At 38.0% G+C, this 19,025-nt stretch overlaps 1 protein-coding gene across 8 annotated transcripts in view; it reads left to right on the top strand.

Annotated features, from left to right (window-relative positions):
* The window catches only part of Myo9a (myosin IXA), a 240,569-nt gene that overhangs the window by 36,875 nt on the left and 184,669 nt on the right, over positions 1-19,025 (top strand). The window contains exon 2 of one of the 8 annotated variants that reach the window (XM_037207447.1): positions 15,494-15,552. The exons of the other annotated variants lie outside the window; for them this stretch is intronic. The gene's annotated coding sequence lies outside the window, so the exon portion shown is untranslated. The remainder of the gene's footprint in view (positions 1-15,493; positions 15,553-19,025) is intronic. 8 annotated transcript variants of the gene reach the window in all.

The following is a 19,025-nucleotide window of genomic DNA, read 5'->3' as shown; positions in this document are numbered from 1 at the left end:
GGTTTTTTTGAGACTGAGTAGCTCTGGCTTTCATGAAATTGGATTTGTAGACCAGGCTGGCCTTGGATTCAGATCCTCCTGCTTCTGCTGGGATTACAGGTGTATTCCACCACACCCAGCTTTTGAGTGTATCTTTAAATATGCATGGTAGGTAGGAATTTGATTTTGTAGAGAGAACAAATATAACTTATATTATAAAAACACAGTTGGTCTATTTTTATGCAACAGAGAAACTAAAAGCACACTATACTAAAATTGTAGTCCGGAGGGTTAATATTTGGAAGGATTTGTTGGTTAGAATGGTATAAAAGATTAGATAAATTGAAGTATATTTGGTGAAAGTGACCTATTAATTTTGATGGTGAACAGCTTAGAATAGGTAGTAAACATGCAAAGTACTTTCAGAATTGTGTTTGGCATTTGAGTTTTAATGTGAATTAAGTTGTGTATTCTGGTAGTGGGGTCATCCAGGAGGCAACTGGAGTATAATTTTCCTCAGAGTGAGGAAAGGACTAGTTGTGGTTTATCTTAGACAGCTAAATTTGAAAAAAAAAAAAAACCTGCTTCTTTTTTACTACTAGCAATAATTGTTATTTTTCTTTTCTTTTTTTTTTTTTTTTTTTTTTTTTTTTTTTTGAGACAGGGTTTCTCTGTGTAGCTTTGCGCCTTTCCTGGGACTCACTTGGTAGTCCAGGCTGGCTTTGAACTCACAGAGATCCGCCTGCCTTTGCCTCCCGAGTGCTGGGATTAAAGGCGTGCGCCACCACCGCCGCCGCCGCCGCCCGGCAATTGTTATTTTTCTTAAAGCATAAGGTATATATAGTTCTTTGAATATGTAGGTATTCTTTTAAACATACTTTCCTCTTAGTTAGGCTTTTCTGTCTTGTTGATCTTAAATCCATGTTGTCTAATTAATAGAAACTGTAGAAATAGAAAAATAGAAATTGTAGAAAGAGTATGGACTTTTTTTGGGGGACAGGGTTTTTTTGTGTAGACACCTGGCTGTCCTAGAACTGGAACTCAGAGGTCCACCTGTCTCTGCCTCCTAAGTGCTAGGATTAGAGTCGTGGACCACCACTGCTGGGCCAAGAATATGGAAATCCCCCACCCCCAGGGGTGTGTCTCTGTATCCCTGGCTGTCCTAGAACTCACTCTGTAGATCAGGCTGGTCTGAACTCTGAAGAGATCCACTTGTCTCTGCCTCCTGAGTGCTGGGATTAAAGGTCTAGGCCACTGCAGGCTGGTGGTGGGATCTTGTTATGTTGTTGCCAAGGCTGTTTACAAACCTGTGTCATAGCAGTTGGGATTACAGGTGAATGTCACAGACCCTGGCTAGAATTGAATATGTAAAAGCTTTCTTCAATATATCTGTCTCTTGTTATGTTTAAGAATTTCATTAGGATAAGCGGCTAATCACAGTGGCTTTTTTGTTACCTTTTTTTTTTTTTTGTGTGTGTGTTGTTGTTAACAAAAGTAAATATTAAGGTAATTTACAATCTATCTTTCAACTGTCATATTTTACAGTTCAAAATATTTTAAAGAAATGTGTTGCCAGACATGGTGCTACACATCTCTAATCCTAGCACTTGACAGAAAGATTGCTGCAAGTTTGAGGTCAGCCTGGTCTACACAGTGGGTTCCAGGCCAGCCAGGCATATGAAGTGAGATTCCTTCTAAAACGGGGAATGGGAAGAGAAAGGGCTTTCTTATTATCTCAGTATATGGGGTTAATGGGTATTGGAATGTTTTCTGAGTGAGATAGGATGTGTTCTGTTTGGCAGTGACAGACATTCCTTAAATCATTGACAGGTTTTAGTACTATTGCTGTTTGTAGTGTGTTAAGTATTTGTTTGAAATCTGCTTACTCTTATCGATCACCTGATAGTGGCCTGAGTAATCTTTCTATTCCCCCCTCTCTCTCTCTTTTAATGTAAGAGAAAGTTCTTCAGGAGACTGTAGACATCTTCATTAGTGATTTTTCCATTTCATTTTTTTTCCTGAATAATGTTTGAAACTTGATTTCCTTCTAGTTCTTCTGCCCAGTTATAAAAACTACTCACATTGAAAAGTTAAAATGGAAAGGGGAGAATAAAAAGGTTGAACATATCTGCAGTCTGTATTCAAAGTTAGAACTATGTGCCTTCCGTGCTGTGATTTACTGGGTTGTTCTATGTCTGTCTGTCTGCATGTTTTGCTCAACTTCTTAAGGGTAAATGACAGATACCATGACAAGTTTGCTTCAAAATACTTTGGAAAATATTTTAAAAAACTTATTTTGTGAGTGTATATGTGTAGGTGTGGAGGTTGTGGGAGTTGATTTTCTCCTTTACCATGTGGGTCCTAGGGATGGAACTGAGGTAGCCTTGCTTGGTAGCAGCTACCTTTACCTCTTGAGACATTTTACTGGCCCAGAAAATATTTCTTAAAAAATAGATAATCGCTGGGTGCCACTTGGGAGGCAGAGGCAGGCAGATCTCTGTGAGTTCAAGGCCAGCCTGCTGTACAGAGTTCCAGGATGGCCAAAGCTACACAGTGAAACCCTGTCTTAAAAACCAAAAGGAGGAGGAGGAGGAGATGGAGATTCTTTACCAGTTTACTGTTGCCCAAACTTTAGAACCTTAGAACAATAATAATTCTCCAGAAGTTAATTTATTGTGTTTGTGCTCTTATGGTGTGTGTGTGGAGATCAGAGGACATCCACAGGGGTTGATTTTCTTCTACTGTGGGTTCTGGTGATTGAACTAAAGTTACTAAAGTGGCAAATACCTTTACTCACTGAGCCATCTTACTGACCTTCCAGTAAAAATTTTAATTTTCAGTCTCTATAAAAATTTCAAATTAGAATTCAATTTTTCTTTTACATTTCATTTATCCCTTTTACTTGAGAACAGTTTCTCACAAGATACTGAAATGTCCTCCCCAAGATACTGAAATTGCATTGAAAAGAGCAGATTATTTTGAGGAATGGCTCCCCCCCCCCAGTTATCTAATTGCTTCTTTGGCTCTTCTTTAATTTGTTCTTTTCTGGTCTCTAGTTTTGAATTGGAGGCTGTGTTCTTAAAGCTTGATGAATTTATGCTAATTTTGGGGGCAAAAATCTTTCATAGGAATTGGTATATATCATGTATGATATGTATGTATTATCCAGGCTGTGGGCCGCCTGTATGAGGATAGCTATAACTTCAGTTCAACCGAAAATTGCAAACAATACATTTTGAAATTCTTTTGACAATATTCATAAGGTCTCAAGCATGAACTTTGCAGATGACAACATGATTGATGTTGCAGTGTTAAATGATTGGACAAGCCTGAATGGAGGTGCATGGTATTAGATGTCCCACTATTAGTGATCCAAGTTTGACAGGGTTTAAGGTGGTATTGGCTATAACTTTGCATTTTAAACCTACTCTTTTTACTCCTATAATCAAGTAGACTTAACTTGTGGGAGTTATATTTCCACAATATACTTGGTACTCTGTTCTTTAGTGGTTTAATAATTGTTGATTCTTTGTAGTTTCAAAATAAAATGCTTGGGGCTGGAGAGATGACTCAGAGGTTAAGAGCACATTGGTTGCCCTTCCAGAGGTCTTTTGAGTTCCATTCCCAGCAACCACTTGGTGCCTCACAACAGTCTATAATGAGATCTGGTGCCCTCTTCTAGAGTGCAGATGTACCTACAGGCAGAAACTCTATTCATAGTAAATAAATAAATCTTAAAAAAAGAAGTACTCAGCAAAGTTGAAATTTCTTCTTCCTTTTGTCAATAGAGTAAATTTTAGTGAGGATATATTTATTGTTTGGAATATATAGTACGCTATTTTCTTGTTGTGATTGGTGCCAGTTGATATGTATTAATGCCTAAGTTTTTATTTTAGGATTTATTTCTCTTTATTGACTTAATCCTATTGTTTCATTATATAAAATAGTTGCATAGTACAAATGGAGAGACCATATGTTAAGATAAACTTGGGAATCTCATTTATGTAGTATTTTTTCTTTCAAATTCTTGTTTATACACTCAAATTAGCATACTATATATGCTGTTTTGTACTTGATTTAAAAAATTTCATTCAGTGTGTTTCTGGAGACTTACTTATTGGCACATAAAGATTATCCTTCTCTTTCCCTCCCTCCCTCCCTCCCTCCCCCCTTCCCCTTCCTCCCCTTCCTCCCCTTCTTTCCCTTCTTCCCCTTCCCCCCTTCCCCTTTCTTCCTTCCCCTTCCTTCTTCCCCCTTCTTTCCTTCCTCTTCCTTCTTTCCTTTTCAGACAATCTCATAGCCCTGGCTGTCCTGGAGCTCACTGTGTAGACCAGGCTGGCCTTGAACTCACAGAGATCCACCAGTCTCTGCCTCTTGAGTGCTGGGATTAAAGGTGCAGTCACCATACCTGGCTCCTTTTTCTATTTTAGTTTTCTTTTGTTCTTTGAATTTTGATACAGGGTCTCTGAATGTAGCCTTGGCTGTCCTGGAATGCAGAAGCCTACATGCCTAGCCTATGGAGTGTTTGCCGGGTTTAAAGCTGTGTGCTACCACTGCTAGGTTTAAAAATATTTTTAAAACTTTTATGTGTATGGGTGTTCTGCCTGTATATATGTCTGTACTACCTGCATGCCTGGTACCCACAGAGGCCAGAAGAGGGCCTTGGATCCTCCAAAGCTGGAGACAGAGATGGTTCCCATCTTTCCAGGCTACTATCCCATTTTTTTTTTTTTAAAGTGGTGAAATGATATTTGTGGATGTGCCATAATTTATTCAGTGCATTTTTTTTGGGGGGGTTACTTTTTGTTTTTCCAGACAGGGTTTATTTGTGTAGCCTTAACTGTCCTGAAACTAGCTCTGTAGACCAGGCTGGCCTTGAACTCACAGAGATATCCTTGCCTCTGCCTCTGGAGTGCTGGGATTAAAGGTGTGTATCACCACTGCTTGGCTATTATTTTTAAGCATTTTTTTCTTTTTCCTAAAAGCATTTTAAAAGAAAGACTAATTTTTTTTTAGTGTGTGTGTGTGTGTGTGTGTGTGTGTGTATGTGTGTGTGTGTGTGTGTGTATGTGTTGATGTGAATGAATTCCATGTTTGTGCAGGTGCCTGTGGAAACCTGAAGGTGTTGGGTTCTTTGGAGCTGTAGTAACAGGTGGTTCTGAGCTGCCTGATGTGGCTGCTGGGGACTAAAGTTGGGTTCCTTGGAAGAGCAGCAACTGCTCTTAACTTCTGAGCCATCTCTCCAGCCCTTGTTTATTCTTTACAGATTTTATTTCAGTTTTTTGCATTTATAGTATATATGTGTGCATGTATGTATGTACATGCTACGATGAACTTATATGGATAATTTCTTGGAGTCAGTTTTCTCCTTTCATCATATAAATATGGGGCCTAATTCAGGTTATTAGACCCATTGGCAAGTGCCTTTGTCTCTGAGCCATCTCACCAGCCCCATTCTTGTTTATTTTCAGCAGCCAACTCTATAACTATGTAATACACATTAAATAAATATAATTAACAAAGTAAAGTTTTGGGTTGGAGAGATGGCTCAGAGGTTAAGAGCACTGACTGCTCTTCCAGAGGACCTGAGTTCAATTTCCAGCATCCACATGGTGGCTCAAAGCCATCTGTAATGAGATCTGGTGCCCTCTTCTGGCCTGCAGGCATACATGCAGACAGAATGCTGTATATATAATAAATAAATAAATCTTTAAAAAAACCAAAGTAAAGTTTTTCTGGGCGGTAGTAGCACACACTTTTGATCCCACCACTCGAGGCAGAGGCAAGTGGATTTCTGAGTTCAAGGCCAGCTTGATTTACCCATTGAATTTTAGGACAGCCAGGGCTACACAGCAGGGGGAAAAAAAGCGTGGCTCAGTGGTGGATTGTTTTCATAATATTACAAAGCTCTGAATTCTATCTTTACTCAAGTAATTGAGGAAGAATTGAATTCTAGAGAGCTTTATAGTAAGAGGTAATTTATTGTTTTTTTTCTTATTGATAGAATTTCAAAAGTAATAGATGTGGTACGTACCCAGTAATACCTTCTTGTCTCTAAATATTAGAGTGTGAATATGAGTTGTTTAATGGTACTAGGGTTTGAAAATCTAATGGATAATTGGCCTAACTTTTCTCCTTATGCTGTGTGGCTAATTGAAACATTGGAACTAACAACCTGATATTTGGGATATTTTTTGTAAATTCTTTCCTTTTGATTTTTCTCATTCGTTTGTCCTTAATTTTAATGCCTCCCTTCTGTATTAAACCTCTTAGATTACATATAGAGTTGAAGCAGTAAGTGCTTGCCTGCTTAGAGTATAGTAAGACCTCTGAGATGCACACTGTACAAGGAGAGATCAGAAACATACAGTAAAGGGAGAGGGAAGGGAAACTTAGGATACAAGTAATTCAGAACTTACTGTTATGGACTAGCCGATGGAAATTAGGGAACCGAACCCTTCCGACCTCATTTGTCTTTTACTCTACTGATCAGCATTATGGAGAGTATCAGAAATTTGTAACTGTTGTATTTAAAAAGTTGTGTGCTAAGCTGGGCATTGGTGGTACACACCTTTAATTCCCAGCCTTCCAGAGGCAGGTGGATCTCAAAATTCTACTTAAGTATCAGACTTAGTTATATTACCTTATTAAACTGTAGTGAGGTGGGGGTGCTGGGGAAGTAGTTGTTAATAAAGTACTACCCATGCAAACAACCTGAGTTTGATTTTCAGAACTCATTAAAAAAAAATAGCTATGGTGCTGTGCACTTGTAATTCTAGCACCAGGGAGGTTGAGACAGGCAAACCCTTGTGTTCTGGCCGAGCAGCTTAGCCTAATTGACAAGCCCAAGGACAGTAAGAAATCTGTTTTTAAATTACAGTTTTCTTCATATATTTTCTTTTCTTTCTTTCTTTTTTTTTCTGAGATAAGGTTTCACTATGTAGCTCTGGCTGTGCTGGAACTGTGTAGACCAGGCTGGGTTCCAGCTCACAGAGATCTGGCTCTGCTTTCCCAGTGCTGGGATTAAAGGCGTGTGCCACTATGCCTGCCATATAATATATTTTAATCATATTTTTCCTCCTTCCTCAACTCCTCCCAGATCCTTCCCAACTCCCTACCTACCCAATTTATGTTCTTTCTTCTCTTTCAGAAACAAACAAACAAACAAACAAACAAAAAAAACTCAGAGCAGGAAACACACCTCAAAAATGAAAATAAAAAGAAATGAATAAAAGACCAACAAGACAAAAACAAACAAATAAAAACAAATAAAAATCATAACAAAGCAAAAGGTCCACAGAAACATCATTGAGTTCATTTTATGTTGGTCAACTAACTACTCCTGGACATAGGGTTTGTCCTGGAGTATTGGTTGATACACACACACAGTGACATTACTGATTTTCCCTTTGCCAGTGGTTACAATTCTTCATTAGGGGTGGGAGCTACTTTCCCCTCTCAGTACTGGGATCCCCTTCTGACTTAAACCAATTCGGGTTTTCTGTGTGCTGCCACAGTCTCTGTGAGTTCATATGTGCATTTTTTTTTTCCAGGATGGGTAGACCCAAGGGAGAATTTCTAATACTGACTTTTGATGTCCACATGCATGTACTGTACAAACCTGCACATATACACAGGTATATGACCACTCACAAATTATCCTAGTAGTCATATGTAATTACTTTTTCTCATTCACATGTATGTGAATGTTTGAGAATGTATAAAACATGGTTTAAACATTTTTGATGTATTTATGTGTCATTGTTTAGATCAGCAAACCAGAAATACCCCTTTCCTATCTTACTTTGTCTTTGTCAATATATGTCTCTTTGTAGAAGTAATCTTTCTCCTGAATTTATGAGTATAATCTTGATTTGTTCCACCACCACCCCTCCCGTTAGAAGGAATGAACTTAGAACTCTATGCTTGCTTGCTGGTCTAGTGCTCACCTACTGCTGGAGATAAATCCTTGACCCAAACCTTACAGATTTTAAATGCCAGTAAGTAGCCTTAGATACTGTAGGGCTTCTTATTTTTAAACATAGGAGTTAAATAACTCTGTTATATTTTATGTGATTAAGAATTGGGTTTAGCATAATAATTGCAAAATTAATTCTAGATTGTTGTAGTTAGTCATAATTTATTAGATTTCATTGTGGTAAATTGATTCATTAGATTATATGCTAATTATCCATTCTAGTTTTGATGAACATTTGAGTTGATTTCAATTTCTTTCTCATATGAGACAAATGGTAGAATGGTGAGTATGCTCATATCTAATAATAGCACATTTGTTTGCAGATAATTTTTCAGAAATGCCTGTGAGCAGAATTGCTTGGTCACAAGAATAGATAGGTCACAAAGAATGAACAAATTAAAACTTAGATGATGATAGACAAAGAATGAATGAATGGACAAATTATGATAGAGGAATTTTAGTTTTTACTTTTACTGACAGAGTATAAGAATTTCCTTTGGTCTGTATCCACCTCAACACTAGATATTGGTAGATTCTTCAGTTTTTGCCAACTGATAGTATCTCATGATTTAATGTTTCATTTCCATGATTATTATTGAAACTGGGCATTATTTCTACCTTGTATTTTTTTTCTTTCTTTCTGCTTGTCTTTTTTTTTTTTTTTTTTTTTTTTTAATTTATAGTCTTGTGTAGTTCAGGCTGATCTTAGACTGGTTCTGAAGCCTAGATTGGCTTAGAACTCTAGATCCTCTGGCCTCAGCTTCTTTATTGCTGAGGTATAGGCATGTACTTCATTATTTGAATTTCTTCTTGTAAAGTACCTGTTCAAGTTGTTTACTTAATTTTTTTTCTACTAAGGGTTCTGTCTTTATCTTATTGATTGTTAGCGATCCTATATATGTGTTTTAGATATTAATTCTTCAGTTAACAAGTGTATTTGTTTCTATCCCCCCCCCCCCCCAGCTCAGGCTAGCTGTGTAGTTGAAAATGACCTTGACTGTGATTTTCTGGCACCACCACCAGCATTCTTTGTGCCCTCCACCATAGCTGTTGTTACAGATGCATGTTTCCCCGGCCAGCTTTTGTTTTGGTTCTGGGGATCTGAACTCATGTAGTCATGCTTATTCAACAAGTACTTTATCCAGGGAGCCATCTTTCTAGCCCTCTAAGTCACATTTTCGGATCCAGTTAGAAATAGCTGTATCCTCAAAATATTTCTTTCTTTCTTTCTTTCTTTCTTTCTTTCTTTCTTTCTTTCTTTCTTTCTTTCTTTCTTTCTTTCTTTCTTTCTCTCTCTCTCTCTCTCTCTCTCTCTCTCTCTCTCTCTCTCTCTCTCTCTCTCTCTCTCTCTTTCTCTTTTGGTTTTTTGAGACGGTTTCTCTGTGTAACTTTGCACCTTTCCTGGAACTCGCTTTGTAGACCAGGCTAGCTTCAAACTCACAGAGATCCACCTGCCTCTGTGTCCCGAGTGCTGGGATTAAAGGCGTGCACCACCACGCACATTTTGTCTAATTGTATAAAAACAGTATTCATTTATATCTGTTAAATTATAGGTTACCTTTGGGTTTATTGAATTTTATACAAATTTTATTACTATTTGGCCAGGTGTGGTGGCAAAGCCCTTTAATCTCAGCATTCAAGAGGCAGAACAGAAGCAGGTGGATCTTTGAGTTCGAGACCAGCCTGCTCTACAAAATAAATTCTAGGACAGCAAGGGTGGATATGTGCTTATGTGTGCAGGTAACCAGGGAGGTCAAAAGAGTACATCGGATTCTCTGGAGCTGCAGTTACAGGCAGTTGTGAGGCACCTGACTTAGGTACTGGGAACTGAATTAGGGTTCTCTGCAAGAGCAGCAAGCACTTTTAACTGCTAAACCATCTGTCCAGCCTGAAACCTTAATTTTTTTGAGTCCAGTGTTCAAATGTAAAATGTAGTTGTACTTTTTCTTATAAGTTTGTTGACCTCAAATCTGAGGTAGTCCTGTTTAGCCTCCCAGATGCTTTTTATTTCCTTCCTTCCTTCCTTTTTTTCTTTTTCTTTTTTTCTGATAGGGTTTGATGTAATCTCAGTTTGTGCATTAATGGGGATCAAACCCAGGATTTTGTTCATGTTACTCAAACGCTCTATTAGTTGCCCCAGTTTATAAGTTTTATGGAAACATATTTTAGTTCTTAACATTAGTTGCAAAGTCCAGACAGTAAAACAGGATAGATGATAAGTTTTCTCTAGAGAAAGCCATAATAGAAAAGAATTTAAGGAAAGGGCAAGCATGAATGGGTAGTTTTTTTGTTTTTTAATGAATTGGTACAATTGTCTTTGCCATAATAGCATGTCTTAGGCAATCTTTTTTTGTATATTTGAAATAATGACTACTGCCTAGTGCTATATTACCACACACTATTATAATAGCCACCGAGGTGTCAGATACTAGGGTCTTTTTGTTTGTTTACTTTAAAAAAAAAGGACTTTGGAGTCAGCTGAGTAATATAAATGCTATTTGTAGTTGTTGTAGTAATGGAGTTATTGGCAACCTAAGAATTAGTAACAAGTACTTGCTCCTTGTTTGGGTAGTCACTGTTGAGAGCAATTTAAAGTTTTGTTAGGTGCAGAAATATTTACAGATAAAGATCTACCTCTGATAATTTATAACAAGGCTGTTCACCCTTAAAGGTTTATAAAACAATTTGAAAATAATCTTCAAATTCTTAAGCCTGTATTTAGAATACAGTGTAAAACTGGGAGTGATGGGCATTCTGGAAGGGAGGCAGAGGCAGGTAAATTTCTGAGTTTGAGGCCAGCCTGGTCTACAGAGTGAGTTCTAGTACAGTACAGCCAGGGCTACACAGAGAAATCCTATTTCGTTAAACCAGCCAACCAGCCAACAAAAAAACCCAACCAACCAACCCAACAAAAAAGCACTATAAAACCTAGACTGTCCAATTAATGTAAAAACAATTACTCTAGATGTTCCTAATGCAGATTAAAGTATGGATTAAGCTTTCCCTCTTGTCCTTTCATCCAGTTCTATTCCCACTGGCTTTGTTTCCTATATTATTTCCTTGTTGGTATCATACTCAGTAATTTTATTTCTGTAAAAATCCTTGTTCCATCTTTTCATTCTATCATTTTTCCTGGACCTTTTGGCAACCACTAATCATTTTGATTTCCTGTAACCAAGGAAACCAAAGTTTTGTTTTGTAAGTTCTTAGTCTTGTCAATAAAATAATCCAGAAATGGACTTAGAAGAAAGCTTAAGGGCCATTTTATTAGTTTGGTAGAAAAACAACAGGGAATGCAAACTGAAAATCTCAACATCTGCTGAGAGGAGGGAAGTGGAGAGAAATTTGGCCTTTGTGTTAGGTGTGGAGCTCAGAAAAGCAGTGAGAAAGTCCGGAGTTTCAGAGAAAGCATGCTTATACCATGGGTCAGTATCTGAAAAAGAGATAAAAAGGAAAAGCACGCTTAGTGGTGGGTTGTAAAAATTAACAGTTTATTAAGAAAGAGAAAGCACTCCTGAGAACAGGGGTAGGTTAATAAGCTGAGGGAAAAAGCCTAACAAGTCTTAGGCTCAAGGAGCTTGACCATTTTGGGGATGTTTACATAAGGTCTGCCTTTCTTATTTTGTCTATCTGGACTTTCCTTACACATACTCTGTTAGATGAAGCTCAGGTGGGGAAGGATTTCCAGTTTTTGCTCACTGGCTGCTTTTGTCTGGTAATCTTGATGCTGTAGTCTCTAGCATTTATTCTCCTGCCATATCACCATTGTTTTGCCTTTTCAGTGATGTTACATAATTAGAAGCATATAGTATATAGGTATTTCAGATTGGATTCTTTGACTTAGCAATATATATTTAAAGATCCTGTGTGTCTTTTCATAACTAGTTTCTTTTTATCCTGGCACATTCCCTGTATCACTACTATTTTTTTTTTTTTTTTTGAGACAGTATTTGTCTTTGTAACAGTTCTGGCTGGCCTTGAACTCACAGAGATCAGCCTACCTCTACCTCCTGAGTACCGGAATTAAAGGCGTGTGCCACCACCACCCATTTTTTCTTTTTCTTTTTCTGCACTACTTTTTGAAGGACATTTTGGCTACTATAGTTATTCTTGTGAAAGTTTGTTTGGGTGTAGTTTTCAGCTCATTTGGGTAAATATCAAGAAGTGAGATGACAGGGTTACATGGTCCAAGTGTATAAGAAGCTGCCACACACTCTTCCCTAGTGCTTGTGCCCTTTTCATTCCTACCAGCATCCCACGTTCTTTTTTTTTCTTATTTTTAAAATTTATTTTACATACCAACTAGTTTCCCCTCCCTCCTCTCATCTTGTTCTCTCCCCCAACCTCCTTTCTACTCCATCCCCCCCATGGGAGTCAACAAAGCATGACATACCAAGTTGAGGCAAGAACAAGCTCCTCCCCCCTGCATCAAGGCTGAGTGAGGCATCACACCATAGGGAATAGGTTCCAAAAAGCCAGCTTATGAGCCAGGGACAGATCTTGGTCCCACTGCTAGGGGCCACAAACGATCAAGCGTTCAAGTACGCAACTGTTACCCACATGCAGAGGGCTTAGGTCGGTCCCATGCAGGCTCCCTAGCTGTGTCAGTCTAGAGTCTGTGAGCTCCCATGAACTTGGGTCAGCTGTCTCTTGGGGTTTCCCTGTCATGATGTGGACCTCCTTGGCTCATAAAATCCCTCCTTTCTCTCTTCAAGTTGACTCCCGGAGCTCAACCCAGTGTTTGGCTATGGATCTTTGTATCTGCTTCCATCAGTTACTGGATGCAGGTTCTATGATGATAATTAGGGTAGTCACCAATCTGATTACAGGAGAAGGCCAGTTCAGGCACCCTCTCCACTATTGCTAGGAGTCTTAGCTGAGGTCATCCTTGTGGATTCCTGGGAGTTTCTCTAGCACCAGGTTTCTCCCTAACTCCATAATGGCTCTCTCTATCAAGGTATCTTTTTCATTGCTCTCCCTCTTTGACCCTCCCCCAACTTTAGCCATCCTGTTCCCTCATGTTCCCATCCCCTCCCCTCTACCTCCCCCACTCTCCCCACCCCCTGTCCCCAGTTTACCTGGGAGATCTCATTTATTCTCCTTCCCAGGGCAATCCATGTGTCTTTCTTAGGGTCCTTCTTATTACTTAGCTTCTCTGGGGTTGTGAATTATAGCCTGGATATCATTTGCTTTACATCTAATATCCACTTATAAGTGCGTAATACTGTGTTTGTCTTTCTGGGGCTGGGTTACCTTACTCAGGATGATTTTTTTTCTAGTTCCATCCATTCGCCTGCAAATTTCATGATTTTTTTTTTTTTAACCACTGAGTAATAATTGTATAAATGTACCACATTTTGCATATCCATTCTTTGGTTGAGGGGCATCTAGATTGTTTCCAGGTTCTGGCTATTATGAATAATGCTGCTGTGAACATAGTCGAGCAAGTGTCCTTGTGGTATGCTTGAGCATCCTTTGGGTATATGGCCAAGAGTGGTATCGCTGAGTCTTGAGGGTGATTGATTGCCAATTTTCTGAGAATCCACCATACTGATTTCCAAAGTGGTTGTACAGGTTTGCACTCCCACCAGCAGTGGAGGAGTGTTCCCCTTACTTCACAACTTCTTTAATATAATCTGTCAAAAAAAAAAAAAGTTTTTTTGATCTTAGCTATTTTGGCAGGTGTAGGATGGTATCTCAGAGTCATTTTGATTTGCATTTCCCTGATGACTAAGGATGTTGAGCAATTCCTTAAATGTCTCTCAGCCATTTGAAATTCTTCTGTTGAGAATTCTCTGTTTATAGATTGGTACCCTGTTTTTTAATTGGATTATTTGGTATTTTGATATCTAGTTTCTAGAGTTCTTTATATATTTTGGACTCTGACAGATCTGGGGTTAGTGAAAATCTTTTCCCATTCTGTAGGCTGCCATTCTGTCTTATTGATAAGCTCTTTGTCTCACAGAAGCTTTTCTGTGGGAGCCCGTTCTCCGGTTCCTCTTGGCTTTACCCAGCAGGTCTGCATAGAGAGGATGATCAGGACCACGGGCCTGAGTGCAGGTGTCTGAGATGGTCTGCACTTGGCTGTGCTGGGGGGGAAGGTCTTTTGCTTCACCCCTTGGCATCTCTATAAATACCCTGGGGCAGAGACAGTCAGGGCTCATTGGAATAGGTTCCAGGCCCTCTCGAGGCTATCCTTTATTCTATCCGTTTATCTCCACAATCTAAATCCTTCTGTCTAATATTTCCTACTCTCGCACTCAAGAAAACTCTGGGGAGCTGTGGGGTTGGTGGGTAAACGCCCCACACTTTTCAGTTTCAGGAGGTTCCATTTATTAATTGTCCATCTCAGTGTCTGTGCTACTGTTGTTATATTCAGGAAGTAGTCTCTTGAGCCAATGCGTTCAAGGCTCCTTCCCACTTTCTCTTGTATAAGGTTCAGTGTAACTGGATTTATGTTGAGGTCTTTGATCCACTTGAACTTGAGTTTTATGCTGGGCAATAGATAAGGATCTATTTTTGTTCTTCTACATGCTGACATCCATTTATGCCAGCACCATTTGTTAAAGATGCTTTCTTTTTCCATTGTATAATTTTGGCTTCTTTGTCAAAAATTAGGTGTTCGTGGGTGTGTGGATTTATGTCAGGGCCTTTGATTTGATTCCATTGATCAATGTATCTTTTTTAATGCCAGTACCAAGCTGTTTTTATTATTACAGCTCTATAGTAGAGCTTGAAGTCAGGGATGGTGATACCTCTGGAAGTTCTTTTATTGTATAGCATTGTTTTAGGTATCCTGGGTTTTTTGTTTTTCCATATAAAGTTCAGTATTGTTCTTTTGAGGTCTGTGAAGAATTGTGTTGGGATTTTGATGGGGATTGCATTGCTCTGTAGTCCATATGGGCATTGAACTTCCTACCACAGGCTACTAAGTAACTGGAATTGCAGTTAGTTGTTGTCGGCCCCATCTTTTGCTGAAGTATTGATTGGGATTATATTGTATTTATAGATCGATTCATGTAAAATTTGCATTTTAAGGATTCTTAATCTTTCTGTATTTCTTGTATATCTACAAGATATATTTCTTTCAAGAAAGTTTTATAGTTTTCAGTTTGGAGGTTTTCTGTATCTTTGTTTTATTACTAAATACTCTTTTAAATCTTTTGTAGATACTGCTTTCCAAGTTTCACTTTCCATTGTTTCATGTAATTTTTTTTTTGTTTTGTTTTTTTTGAGACAGGGTTTCTCTGTGTAGCTTTGTGCCTTTCCTGGATCTCGCTTTGTAGACCAGGCTGGCCTCAGACTCACAAAGATCCACCTGGTTCTGCTTCCCAAGTGCTGGGATTAAAGGCGTGTGCCACCACCGCCCTCATGTAATATTTTTATGCTTGCTTTTTGTGTGTTGACCTGTGTCCTTTGAACTTTGGATTCATTTGTCAGTTTTGAATGTTTGTGTATTACTTTGGGTCCTTTATGTATAGAGACATATAGTCTGAGACTAAAGGTAATTTTTTTTTGTTTTGTTTTGTTTTTCAGGACTGGGTTTCTCACAGAGATCCACCTGTCTCTCTGCCTCTTGAGTGCTGGGATTAATGGTATGTGCCTAACACTAGAGCTAATTTTTATGTTTTTTCCCCTCTTTATGACTTCAGTTCTTTTTCTTGCTTCATGACACTGTCAGTCATCTCCACTACAGTAGTGAAGAGAAGCCATGAGAGTAGATGTAGCTGTCTGGTTTCCAGTATTTCTAGGATATTCTTTCATGCAGATTTAGAATTCTGTCTGACATAATACTCTTCTGTTATTAATGACTCATCATTTTTTTTTACATTTCATGAGTTTTATGTCTATTGGTACTGATTCTCTTGGCTTTTGTCTGTCTGAAAATAAACATTCTAATCATGTGTAAAGGATATTTTTCAGAGTTTATATTTCTATGTTGGCAGTTTGTTTCTTTCAGAAATTTAAATGTTATCTATTTGCTTTCTGCTTCCATCATTTTTATGAAAAGGTAACTCTCAGTGTTCATGTTACTCTCAATGTAACATGTCATTTTTCTCTGGGTACATTAAATTATTATTTTTTAAATGTTGTTTTATATGTATGGGTGTTTTGCCTACATGTATGTCTGTCAGCTATTCTTTTTTTTTTTTTTTTTTTTTTTTTTTTTTTGTGGCAGGGTTTCTCTGTGATACAGTTCTGGCTGTCCTGGAACTCACTCTGTAGACCAGGCTGGCCTCTAACTCACAGAGATCTGCCTGCCTCTGCCTCCTGAGTGCTGGGAATAAAGGCGTCTGCCTGGCAGCTATTTATTCTTGATGCTTGCAGAGGCCAAAAGAGGGTGTTGGAGCCTCTAGAACTGGAGGTACAGACAGGTGTGAGCCTTCATGTGGGTGCTGGGAATCAAACCCAGGTCCTCCAGAAGAACATCCAGTGCTATTTACTGTGGAGGCATTTCTCAGCCCCCCCCTTTTTTTTTAACCTTTGATTTTCTGCAGAAAAACACAGATTACTTATTTATTTTGCTTTTGTTTTTCTGAGTTTTGGATCTGTGGGTTTATGGTGAATTTTGGAGAAGTTCTGCATGTTCTTCAGTCTTCTGTGCTGCTCCATTTCCTTTATTTTTTCCTCTTTCAGTTGGTTTGGAATTGTCTCACTGTTCTGACTGATCCTTATCACTTTTTTCCCCCTCTCTATGCTTTATTTTGGATATTATCCATTGATCTCTTTGAATTTATAATCTGTGTGCATGCATGTGTTGTTAAGTTTATTCAGTAACCTTTTAATTTTCACCTGAGATATTATTTTTGTTTTTTGTTTTTTGTTTTTTGTTGTTGAGACAAGGTCTCTTTATGTAGTTCTGGAACTCGCTCATCTTAAATATATATTTTTGGTTGAATGTTTCTCTTTGGCTCTTTTACTTTAAACTTACACTTTTCTGTCAAAACATTAAATCATCCCTCACTCTCTGATGGTATACCCTATATAAAAGAATGGATATTATGAGATTTTATTTTAAAATCATTCCATTTGAGTCATCAATGGTTTTGCTTTTTCCTCTTGTTTCTCCATCACACTTTCATGATTCCTTAGGTACCATTATTTTTACTGTATATGAATATTATAGGTGCTAAGAACAATGAGAATTCAAGTTCTAACTGCTGCTTCCTAGAAAAAGCATGTTAATTCAACTAAAAAGGTTAAATTAGCCTCTCTGTGTGTGTGTGTGTGTGTGTGTGTATGTGTGTGTGTGTTTCTGACCTGGAATTGACTTCTGGGTGGGCTACAACTGTAGTTAATTTTGATTTTAATTTATGTTATATAGATGCAGTTTATACTTTGTAACAAAACTCGCTATTTAAGTTGAGCTAGTTTCTATAGATCTCTTTGCTTTATACTGTTCTTGACTTTTCAGTCCAGGAGACTTTGTCTTCCTCATCCACTCTTTGATTAGTACAAAGTGATTTATGTTCCCATCCAAGTATTAGCCAGACCTGACCCTACTTAGTTCCTAAGGTCAGACAGGATGGAATACTTCAGGGTGGTGTGGCCATAGACTGTGTACTCTACGAAAGTGCCATTGGGAAGATTTTTTAGCTTGTGTAGGGTAGCTTTGCTTCTGAAACTCCTGAATCCCAGTCTTTCATTTCAGTCTGAGGATTGATTGTTTGCCTCTTTGCTCACCTTGAGTTTAGAGTTGAAAGTAGTAATTTTACTGTTTACTTAGAAAGGGTGTATTCCTGTCTGGAATTGAGCTTGGTTAAACTTTTTTTTTTTTTTTTTTAAATATTCTCAGCTCTCAGATGAGTTTTACTATTTTGATTTTGTAGTTTATCCATCCCTTTCTTTTTCTTACTATAAGTGAGAGGTTTTCTATTATGACCTGTACTCAGACTAGAACTAAAACCCTCAGTATTTTATTTTATTAGTTTTTTAATTTGTACAGATGCAAAATCTACTGTAATTCCCTTAATAACTAGCAGATTTGCTGGAATGATGGGGTGACTTAAGAAGTATTCTGTTTTTTTTTTTTTTCTCATTTCACCTGAAGGTGGTAGAAGCTACAGGAGTTTATGGTTAATTTTTTCATTATTATTGAAGCACAGTAATGACGCCTTGTCAAACCTCCCTTTCTCTCAGTTATTTTTTTCCTTGAGATTTCATAGCTTTTAAAAGGAAGTGATCTGAAGGAAAGGCTTTCTTGCCTTTTTGGATATGTGTGTGTTCTAATTGAGCTTTATTGTAATTGGCTCCATGATTATTAGAGCATCACTGCAACTAGAAACTTGTATGCAAGTAAGATTTTTTTTTGGAGGGCGGGTATTGAGACAGGGTTTCTCTGTGTAACTCTTGACTGTCCTGGAACTCACTTTGTATACCAGGATGTCCTTGAACTGAAAAAGATCTGCCTGCCTCTGCCTCCTGAGTGCTGGGATTAAAGGCATGTGCCACCATGCCCAGCTATAAATATTTGTTTATAGCTATTTTCATGTAAAGGCAGATTGAGTAGTTAGGATGGACCATATGACCTGCAAATGTATAACATTTAATGATTTTGAACTAGACCTTGATCAAATGCCAGTGAACACCATTTCAAGTTAAGTAAGTGCTTCACATTACATACACAGTTACTCCTTTCTACTGATCATTCCAAAAATTTCATGGAGTGTCTTTGATTTATTGAACTGTAATAGTGAATTCACATATTCCCTGTCAGTATTGTTATTTCCTTTTTGTTTCTTTTGATTAGTACCCACCTCAGTTCTACTTATAAAAGTTTTCCAAGTAGGGAAAGATTTTTGTATATCAATGCATTTTTTAAGTCCCTCAGGGCTTTGCTGTGAAATCATTGCCATGGTGAACATTGCTAAACAGCTAATCCTAGCTATACTTATATGTTTGTTTTAAAATGTAGCTCTTCCTAATCTATATTTTTCTTTCAGGAGCTCCGTCAGTGCTTATGATCCTCCTACAGCAGTTTGTTTGAGTCCTGTGATTATGTACCATTGTAACTGTAGTTTTCTCTCTGGGTCCCACCAAGCCCTGGCAGTTCGACAGCCCATTTATA

The sequence above is a fragment of the Peromyscus leucopus genome, chromosome 7, assembly GCF_004664715.2.
Source record: "Peromyscus leucopus breed LL Stock chromosome 7, UCI_PerLeu_2.1, whole genome shotgun sequence".
Classification (NCBI taxonomy): domain Eukaryota; kingdom Metazoa; phylum Chordata; class Mammalia; order Rodentia; family Cricetidae; genus Peromyscus; species Peromyscus leucopus.
The sequence above is the reverse complement of the archived record's forward strand: the minus strand, read 5'-3'. Positions and strand labels throughout refer to the sequence as shown.